The sequence below is a fragment of the Setaria viridis genome, chromosome 2 (genome assembly GCF_005286985.2).
Source record: "Setaria viridis chromosome 2, Setaria_viridis_v4.0, whole genome shotgun sequence".
In the NCBI taxonomy this organism is placed as follows: domain Eukaryota; kingdom Viridiplantae; phylum Streptophyta; class Magnoliopsida; order Poales; family Poaceae; genus Setaria; species Setaria viridis.
In genome coordinates, this window is record NC_048264.2 from 4,581,044 (window position 1) to 4,589,418 (window position 8,375).

Below are 8,375 nucleotides of genomic sequence, written 5' to 3' on the forward strand. Positions count from 1 at the left end.
TAAAGTTAAATTTAATTTCTTTCTTGTTGTTTAGCTAATCTGTTAATATAGCAGCCATTACACATCAATAAAATTCCTATCCAGTATCGCTACTCTGCCTTTTTCTTATCTTCGACCACAGCCTACGACTAACCGCAGTACTAAGTCACATTCAGTACGTAGTAATAACAGTGACTCATGAAGCACCAAACGGACCTTCAGCATGATTATTATTATCCTTTTAGTTTCCACTGATATTTTCCCCAGGTAGTATATACTCTCTTTTTTGACACATTAACTTGGGCAGGTGAAGTTCACACAAGCCATTTTCCTTGGGAGGTAGATGAGGATTGTAGTGTTTGCATTGCAGCGTTGGAGAAAACAATATATGGTGACAGCATAATGAGAGAGATACAGGTGCATCATATCCATGGCATCAACTCTAATAAGTACTGCCTTCTCACACACTCATCAAGTTATGTGAACATTCTTCCCTCATTCTCTTCTCTTGAGCACCGCGAGTTGAAAAGAATCTATCCTGTCCTTGTCTACGCATAAACTAGCTTGTACTCTAATGTCAGAGAAGCACTTGAGTGGGTCAGTAAATTATGCACAAAGATAGAAACAGAGTACCCTTGGGCTTGACTTCAATGGGTGCATGTTAGCTGCAAATTAAATGGGCTAAAACTGAATGGTGAAATTTAAATACAAAACAAATCTAGAAAATTCCAAAAAATTATGAAAAATTATCTTCCTTCAATAAATTTGTGTCATCCTACTCAATTTTTTGCCGCGTAGAACCACATTGCAGCTCTGGTGTCTGTCACAATAGCATATATAGGTTTACGTTCTGATGAGGATACTATGATGGTGTTCACCAGGCTTGACTCGTTTGAGGATACTATGTGCAGTAAAAGTCTGCTAGCATGTTTCCTGGCAGTGAAATATTTACACATCAAGTCAACAAATCATTCAAAATATTAGCATGTGTTACATGACTCCTACTCTTTCGATTTATGAACCCTTAACTCTTTAACTCACCATCCAGTTGGACATATCTAAATGTCTCATGGAATGAGGAATGGATGGAAACGAAAATACATTTCAGAGATTTTTCCTAAAGGGAGCTAGATCTTACTGTATATATACATATATAGCATTGATCAGGACATTTTCTTTCTCCCGTTGCAGTTTTTCAAAGAAACAGAGCCTGCCAGATGATGCCTTAGTTTATGTCACAACATTTATGGTCTAAGGATGGGAGACATTGGGTAATATAAACATATGGTGGTTTACTGGAAAATGCTTGTAGACAGTCTGGAGGAATTCGATCTTGAGATCGCAGAGGACTAGTGAATTATACAGCAGAGCACCTTGAGTGGTTGTTGTGGTTAGCACAATAAACCTCGATAGCTACAAGACCATGGAAACGAACCAAGCAGGCCAGTCATTGAACTAACGTATATGACGTGGTCTCCTGCTGTAGTTCCCTCCCAGGCATATGGCTAATGGAGAAGTTGCCCATGACGGTGTAGCTGATTTCCGTTGCTACTTCCCACCTAGAGCTGCTTCGAGCTCGTTGCATTGTGCAGGTCTTTCAGCCATGCATACCGTATGTTCTGGCAGGTTCCTTTCTTGAATGATTTGAAAGAACTGTTTGATTCTTGATCAAACAGACACGGCACGAAGTAAAAACTGGTCGTTTCTTGTGCAGTGTGTGGGTACAAGGAGAGAGCCAAGCAGAGAATAGAGCTTTAGAGTGCAGGTGCGGCTAAAGAAAAGAGGGTAGACGCTGACAAGTGGGCTTCACAGGGTCAAAATATTTTTACCACAATTTTTTGGGTCAATGACACACGGCAACACCCATGACGTCCATGGTGTGGCAAAACTGCTTTCTGTTTTTTTTGGGCAAATGGAAAGATTATGGGCTCATATTTAATTTACAAATTATTGAGTGGACGAGTTATAGAGACCGTTGCTAGAAAAGTAACCTTCAGTACGGTTTCATGAATTGTAAACTTTCTAGTAAATCTGTACTTTGTGTTTTTGGTGCAGTATGCAATTATAAAAAATCTGTCTTCTGCATCTTATATTTGATCACATCGTGCAACAAGCCACACACATCGCCTCATCTTTATTACATTCATACTGATATATAACCCGCTCAATACCTACTATTGTGCATGATTATCGATCGATTTACTATGAGCTTTTAGTTCCCACCTTGGTGTTTCTCTCGAGCAGTATATATTACTCTCAGAGTGACCAAAGGGATGCTCATATAGGATACCGATGTGGACAATAACAAGCAGTGTCATGCTTGATTTTCTATATTTTTGTCGTTGTTTTTAAGGAAATATATGTAGGTATGCATGCTTATTATATCATGTGTTATAGATTTGGTAGGCATCAGGAAATAATCATGTAGAAGCTAGATGAATGCTTGCACGTGCTTGAATGTGAGTGTTGTCCCTCCCTTCCTCCTTTGCTCGCCCCTCACTTATGGCAGTGAGAAGCGGCGGTGGGGCGAGGAGCGGTGGCCGTGCACGAGCTGGCGGGCGGCGGCGGCACTGGTGGCTGCGGCGGCGGGAGGGTGCGGTCTCGGGCGGTGGTGGAGGCTCAGGTGGAGGGGTGGGCGGGGGCCGGCAGGGGATTTCAATTTTTTTAAATTTTTTAATACCTTTCAGTATAGGTTACCTGAACTGCTACTAAAGGGGTTACTAACCGGTACTAATGGTGTTTTCCCTAGCAGTGATGCTTGCACGTGCTTGAATGTGAATGCTGTCTTCAACTACATGCTTGATGCTTCTGAGGCATTCCTTAATTAGAGTCACCGTTGGTTGAAAAATAATAGGGAAAGAGTATTTTTATTTTGAAGGGCAAATTAAATTTACTTGTCGACTAATAAACTTTGCACTGCAAGTTGTGTTCTATTAAGAAGAGCTGCCGATCTTAACGGAAAATGGGGACTAACTTTATGCTAGAAAGGTGAGTCATATTAGAATTTCCTTCACACTTGCCTACTTGAGTGGTAGAATCAACAATTAAGTGTACCCTTTGTCATCACTAAGCTCCGCCCACAGAGGATTGTAAAAACCTACAATGGGGAAATATTTTTGTAGAATTTCATGATGTGAAAAAACGACAGAGATATTCCAGTTTCCTGTAGTGTAAGATCGAGTCTGATATCAAACAGCAGATCATATGCAAAACATAGATTGCTAGGGGATTTCTGTGGCTGCCATATTGAGATAGGAGAAGGTCTCAAATAAACTACAATTGGAAAATAGCACAGGTTTATAGGTTGGTGACCTCAGCGTTTTCGTTTATGCACAATAAGTTTCATAATTTTTTTTTTCAAAAATCGTTGTAAAGAGCAGAGAGTTTATACACTTCACTATAGAAGAAAAATTGACCCGGTCTATGATTGATCAATCTAAAATATGTAATCGTTGTGTGGTCTGCGCTAGTAAAAATATTTCTCTCTAGTGAAAGATTTTTGGCTTGACTTCTTGAAACGGCAGTGCGCATGATGGAGATCAATTTGTATGTTTCTTTCAGTAGTATCTTTAGCCTTCCATCGTGTATGCCAGCCAACCAATAAATGACTCAGCTACAGAAAATACTCTTATATATGTTGATATGATTTAAAATACTCAGCTACACAAGCCCTCACATACTCTTTATTCATGAGCTGCATAACTCTATCTCTCTACTTGCTTCCTCAGCATCGGTATATATACAGATAGAGGCTTCAATGTAAAGAAGAACAAAATGGACAAAAGAAGGTCTCGTATGGACAAAAGTTTTCAATAGCTCATAGTTTCTGTGGTTCTAGTTTACTTCTTGCCATGTTGTGTAATTTGTTTATCCTAATTGTGCACATGTTTAGGTATGGGAAGCATCAGGGAAATACCAATGCACAGATTAGGAGGAAGTGCACCAATTTTGCATGGCTTCAGGAAATCACCATAATGTTGTAGAGGACTTTTAATTAGTTGCTGGCTATAATCTAAGTAGCTAAGCATATCTTTTTGAAGTATGGCTTTTTGTATCTGTAACCCAGTAGAGTCAAGTGAGTCTAATGCGACGACACTGCTGCTAGGATTTCCTGCTACTTGACACCTCGCCAAGTCGCCGTCACCATCTCGCTGGGGCTCACGTGCTGCGCGTCCTCGACTCGTTGGCTGCCTTGCCGTAGCGAATCAATGGAATGGGCTCGATACAATGATGTATCTAATTGTGTGTTGGACTACTGGCCTTCCCTTCTTCCATGAGACCTACGAATATAATACCATTATACCCCTACTATACGGTGCTTTCTTCATTTCTTCTTCCTTCACTCTTTCCCTTGACGATGACGCTATAGCAGTTTGATGTCATGAAGTAAATAGCAGTGTGCTAATAATTAAAAACATTTTTCTCGCTCTTCAGTTTGATTTCATGAAGTAAATAGCAATGTGCGACTGTGCGTGCTCGGCACCTGTAAGTTTCTTTCTGTGCTTTTCATTCCGTCGTACTCCCTCCGTTCTTAAATATATGACGCCGTTGAATTTTTACTCCAACTTTAACCACCAATATCTATTGAACGAGTTACTCAACTAAAGTAAAATGTGTATCATTATGTCTATTGTCAAAAGTACTTTAGATTTAACTTTGTAGGTTTATCTATTTGTTAAAAAAGACGAATAGTCAAACAAATGAAAAAAAGTCAACGACGTCATATATTTAAGAACGGAGGAAGTATATGTTAGCCAACTAATAAATGACTCAGCTACACAGAAATACTACACTTATATCAACCTACTCTTTATTTATGAGCTATATAACTCTAGCTATTTACTTGCTTCCAATTCCTCAGCATCAGTTGTATACATATTGATGCTTCAGGTGTGAAGGAGAATAAAGTGAGCACGATAAGTTTCTCTTGTGGTAGCTATTGGTTACGGACAAAAGTTGTGCTCACAGTTTATATGGCTCTACCTTCATCTTGCCACAAGCTTCGGAAGAACATGGGGCATGTTTATTTTTTGTTTGTTTATTAACACTGTGCACATGTTTAGGTATGGGAAGCATCAGGGAAATATCTTGCATATATGGATCATTAGGACCAAGTGCGCCCATTTTGCATGGACACACATTTCACATAGCTTGATCTGCCGATAATCTGCGATCCTGCATGCTAAATTGAATGAGTTGTACTCGAAAGGGTGCATCATCAGAGGCAGTAAAGACATGTGTAGGGATGACATATGCACCAAGCTCTAAGCTAAGGGAATGCAATTCAGCGCGGAAAGAGAGTACATTGACTTCTTACTCCTTCAGAGCCATCTGATCTGTAGGTCGAGCCCAAGTACATTGCTGTAACTGAACGCTGATAACACATTGCTGTTTGCCTCTGACTTCAAAGATCTTTTACAGATCAACCAACCTGGCCTTCCCCACCTCTAATTTTTTTAACCATGGAAAATGTAATGAACACATGCACAGCTATTTAGAAGGACTCATATAATCAAAGCTAAGGATCATGAACAATTAAAGCTAGCACTCTGGTTTTCCCCTCTTGTTTGTCATTCACTAATCCACAAACAGAGCCAGCTATCTGTCATAACTTTCCTCGGGTGGGTTGGTTGAAGCAAAAAAAGAAGCAAGGAAATACACTGCTCCGGAAATGGCTTGTTTGAGGATAAGACTTTTAACTAAAAGCCTCGTAGCCATAAATTTTTCATTTGAGCTATAAAGACTCAACTAAGAATCTTCATTCCGATAAAAAAATGTTCAACCCAATCATATTATAGCAAAACTAATATGAAATTTACTCTTGTTTTCACTTTTTCCTGTGATATATTGCTAAGATGTTCCCTGCGAAATTCAAAGGTATCGATATATATGTGCTTTGAAAAGGATACATAATGTTGTACATGATGCTTAATTAGTTCACTGCATAATAAGCTATGTAATAACTAAGTATATCCTTTTGAAATTTGGCTTTTTTATGTATATACAGATAGTCACGCCTAGAACTCCGACTCTTTATTTGCAAGTCTTCTACCTCCCAAGTCACAGAGTATCTTTGAATGCAGTAGGCCTGTGAAAGTCCAATACGATATGTAGAAATAAGATATCAAAATTCTAAACTGCATGAATCTGATGTATGCAAGACATATATACTTACCTTTTATGTTAACGTCTGCTTCCATGTGGCTGCCCTGGTCTGTTAGAACCAGATTGCCTGATCTGAACAAAAGGTAGAACAATTAGCTAGTGATCAACTTGGATGGCAATGAAATCTGAATAGAAAAAAAATGGAATAAGGGATGAATGCTTAGACGTTAATTGTATGAACTCCTCTTGAAAGACACTGTGCCATTTGCTTAACAAAAAGAGAGTATCATGATGAGAAAGTATACCGGAAACTCGCCCCATGGTTCTGCTAGTCCATAAAAATTAGAATCTGGTAGCAAAAACAGCATATCTTATATATTTAGAACAGCAGATGACAAAGACACATTAGAACGAGATAGGCTGCAAGACTTACCTGGCAGAAACACAATATTGCCATGATGATATAGAGGAGAATATCCACCGATAGCATGGGGCACTGCACCATAGCTGAGACAAGATGCAATTTTGGATCGCGAAGGAATCCGTTACTCTATGCAGGATGACATATACATACGATGATATGCGTGGTGATAGAATAGAATTTTGGATTACCTTGAAGTTTCCATAGCATATGCATTACTCCCGTTCCTAGCACGAGGGTTGCGGGTATAATCTTCAAAAGGATCTCCTGTTACAGGGATGAAATAGAACATCAGAAGTTTGGCTTAAGGTTAAACATAGATCTAGAAACATTAGTGGCAAAGCATAAAAAATTGAGGTTCCACTGAATGCGAAAAGGAGCACTACGGGATACAGTAGATTTGCCGATTATATGTTTAATGCACCATGCCATGCCATAAATGATAAAAATCTACATAATGACAGGGGCTAGCAGAAGTTGTAGCCAAGAGTTATCATCAAAAGAAGAGGTTTTGCCAAGATTAGATTATAACTAAAACACAGAACCATCCAATACTACTGTTTGCAAGTTGCAACTATTTGCATATTAGCAAACAAAAAAAAATTTAGCAAACAACTCGAAGAGTGCTTCAGACCTATTTCAGAAAATGATTCATCAAGGGAACTGATTATTCATAAAATGAATAAAATTCTAGGAGAAGATAATAGACACAAAATAAATAAATGTGTAAAAACTCTTAAGCATTGAGACATTGCAAAAACAACTACTCCCTCCATCCAAGAATATAGCTAGGTACATTAAGGGTTAAATCTTTTTTCCAAATATAACTACAATTTGAATTCCCAACCCACCTCAAAGTACCGTTACAGATTTATCTCCCTACGGCCTTCGTATTGGAAAAAACAAAATCGGCACCGCATGCCGACTGCGCCCCTCTCCCTACCGCATCTAGTGCTCAATTGTGCCCTCAAATTGTAGCTCTGCTATAAAAATAGGCATGATATTGGTGCCGTAAATTTGTTCTTTTACACTGTACGTGCTGCCAATTGATTTGTGCGGCTACTTGTGTACTCATCAAGTAATTAAGGGCGCACATGAATTGTGGTGGCAATAAATTTTATTGGTGCTGATGATAGTTGTGAGCCTGTTGATTTTTCTTGCACACCAAACCAATATTGTGGCAGTGGTTAGCCTATATGGCAGGTCACACGAGATTACCACATGGTGAGCAGGACAAGCAGCTGAATTAACTACGGTGTTGTCGATTAGGGGCAAATGTAATTTTTTATCCGTTTCCTTAATCTTTCTGTAAAACTCTAAAAATAGCTATATTTTGGATTGGAGACTACTTTGTTTGATGACGCTATTGTAACATGAAAAGTCATTTGTAATATGCTCCTTATTGAGTCCAATGGTGTTCACCCCTTGTATGAAAATAAAAGTTAGTGAGAATATAAGCTACAACAAAAGCAACAACAATAAAGGCTTTTAGTCACAAGCAAATGGGGGAAGGCTAAATAGAGATGCCCACAAACCATCATTATACAATCAATTTTAATTAAGATGGGGTGTGTGTGTGTGGGGGGGGGGGGGGGGGGCACTACAAGGAATATGGACAGATATAAATCAACATCACATATGCAAATTCAATTCACTGGAATACTACAACTACATATATAATAAGTACTAGATATAATATTATAATGTGACCAAGGACATAAAATTCATGGCGGTTATATACTTATATGCATGGCCAGACTGATTTGATAAAACAGAAACATATATTCGACAGAGAGTGAGATGGGTAACTATGAGTTAGGTAGATAATGAGAAATGAACTAGTAACAAAATGGCTCGACAGTATTTGAAG